Raw genomic sequence first — 2,788 nt, 5'->3', positions numbered from 1 at the left:
TGGCCATTTGCTACTTCTGCAGAAGCGGCGGCGGCGACGACGACGACGACGACGACGACGACGAAGATCGCGAGAGGCTCTGAGATAAGTGAGAAATACATCTATAAAATCTAATTCAGACTGCCTCGCCCCACCTTATGCTGTACCGCTTTGGCAAATGCTTTATCTGCGCCATTCGCCTTAATCACATCTGAGAGTTATTCTTAAAGAAACGCCTGTTGCTAATTGTTCGTCATCACAGGTACTGTTTGCTATACGGCCACGACGCGCAACTAATTTCCAAAATTCATCTTTCTCCTGTGAGGATGGAACTTACGACCACTGGTTTATTAGACCAGTGCTCTACCACTGAGCTAAAGAGGCGCGGCCTAGCGGTACTCTTGGGTACTTCGTCCTTACGGTCGTCTGCATCATCAGACTTTAGCTGACAACACTTCATATTACCGGCTAATATTTGCAGCTATGGCGACAAATTACTGCTTGGCTACACATCTGACACGTAACCGATGTGCTCTCCAAACCACAACACTTGCATTTCAGAACATGTCTTTCACACATGTCTACAAAATCACCTTCACCTTCAAATACAGTTTCCTTGCGACTGACAGAGACGTAGGCAAAGATTAAAGTTGCTATTTCCATTAAATCTCGTTAATCAGAAAAACGGTAATTTACACCTGCAGCGGAACAAAATTCCGTTCCGCCCAGCGTCTGGCTCGAACCCACGACCCTAGGATTAAGAGTCTGACGCTCTACCGACTGAGCTAGCCGGCTACCTCGGTGAATACTTGCCGGGTAGCACGTCACACAGTACTCGTTTGGGTTGGGTGGTCACATACAGAATCTCTCCATGCTGCCTAATGTTTTCCTAACGTCACACTCGTCACGTACTTCACTTTTATGTCATAATCATTTCTGAGAGGCAAAGAAATTGCATGACAACAAGCAGAGCTAGTGGCGTCAAAATTAACACACATACTTTATGTGACTCAAAAGCCGAACGAGTTACTTTCCGACGTTGTTTTAGATGTGCAAGTGATAGTCAAAACTCGCTGTGTCAGCACTCTGCCGACCATTTCGCTAGTTAACACCGGTCTTGTTGTGTGTGTTTCAAGCTCAAGAGCATCTCCAAGCAAAAAATGGTCAACAGCAACATTCAGACGGTTTCGTACTGCTCAATTGCTACATTAAAACGGTATGTTTCTTTTTCAGAACTGGAAAAACACAAGCGTGACAGCATTCGAACCTGTAATCTTCAGATCCGAAGCCGGCGCCTTATCCATTAGACCACACGGTCGCTGACGACCAACATTTACATGTATACGACTCATCTCGAAACGCTCACACCCCTGAGGATTTGTGTTTTCGTTCTACACAGCCGCTGCCCCTTGCTCTTTCCCACCCATTCGTTACATTCAACCTCTGACGAGACCGACCAAATATAGACTGAGAAACAAGACCACACACTTTGTGCATTCGGAATCGAAGGCAGGGCGTCCCTCGCCGCATTTGCTACGATGGCCATTTGCTACTTCTGCAAAAGCGACGGCGGCGGCGACGACGACGACGACGACGACGACGACGACGACGACGACGACGAAGATCGCGAGAGGCTCTGAGATAAGTGAGAAATACATCTATAAAATGTAATTCAGACTGCCTCGCCCCACCTTATGCTGTACCGCTTTGGCAAATGCTTTATCTGCGCCATTCGCCTTAATCACATCTGGGAGTAATTCTTAAAAAAACGCCTGTTGCTAATTGTTCGTCATCACAGGTACTGTTTGCTATACGGCCACGACGCGCAACTAATTTCCAAAATTCATCTTGCTCCTGTGAGGCTGGAACTTACGACCCCTGGTTTATTAGACCAGTGCTCTACCACTGAGCTGAAGAGGCGCAGCCTAGTGGTACTTTTGGGTACTTCGTCCTTACGGTCGTCTGCATCATCAGACTTTAGCTGACAACACTTCATATTACCGGCTAATATTTGCAGCTATGGTGACAAATTACTGCTTGGCTACACATCTGACACGTAACCGATGTGCTCTCCAAACCACAACACTTGCATTTCAGAACATGTCTTTCACACATGTCTACAAAATCACCTTCACCTTCAAATACAGTTTCCTTGCGACTGACGGAGACGTAGGCAAAGATTAAAGTTGCTATTTCCATTAAATCTCGTTAATCAGAAAAACGGTAATTTACACCTGCAGCGGAACAAAATTCCGTTCCGCCCAGCGTTTGGCTGGAACCCACGACCCTGGGATTAAGAGTCTGACGCTCTACCGTCTGAGCTAGCCGGCTACCTCGGTGAATACTTGCCGGGTAGCACGTCACACAGTACTCGTTTGGGTTGGGTGGTCACATACAGAATCTCTCCATGCTGCCTAATGTTTTCCTAACGTCACACTCGTCACGTACTTCACTTTTATGTCATAATCATTTCTGAGAGGCAAAGAAATTGCATGACAACAAGCAGAGCTAGTGGCGTCAAAATTAACACACATACTTTATGTGACTCAAAAGCCGAACGAGTTACTTTCCGACGTTGTTTTAGATGTGCAAGTGATAGTCAAAACTCGCTGTGTCAGCACTCTGCCGACCATTTCGCTAGTTAACACCGGTCTTGTTGTGTGTGTTTCAAGCTCAAGAGCATCTCCAAGCAAAAAATGGTCAACAGCAACATTCAGACGGTTTCGTACTGCTCAATTGCTACATTAAAACGGTATGTTTCTTTTTCAGAACTGGAAAAACACAAGCGTGACAGCATTCGAACCTGTAA

General features: G+C 46.1%; 1 non-coding gene across 1 annotated transcript; it reads right to left on the bottom strand.

The window, feature by feature from the left end:
* Positions 1–291: 291 nt before the first annotated feature.
* On the bottom strand, positions 292–363 carry Trnai-aau (transfer RNA isoleucine (anticodon AAU)). Its single transcript has one exon. It is a non-coding gene; the product is annotated as a tRNA-Ile (tRNA).
* Positions 364–2,788: the final 2,425 nt, after the last annotated feature.

This window comes from Schistocerca gregaria, chromosome 3, assembly GCF_023897955.1.
Source record: "Schistocerca gregaria isolate iqSchGreg1 chromosome 3, iqSchGreg1.2, whole genome shotgun sequence".
Taxonomy (NCBI): domain Eukaryota; kingdom Metazoa; phylum Arthropoda; class Insecta; order Orthoptera; family Acrididae; genus Schistocerca; species Schistocerca gregaria.
This window is presented reverse-complemented; position numbering and strand designations above follow the sequence as displayed.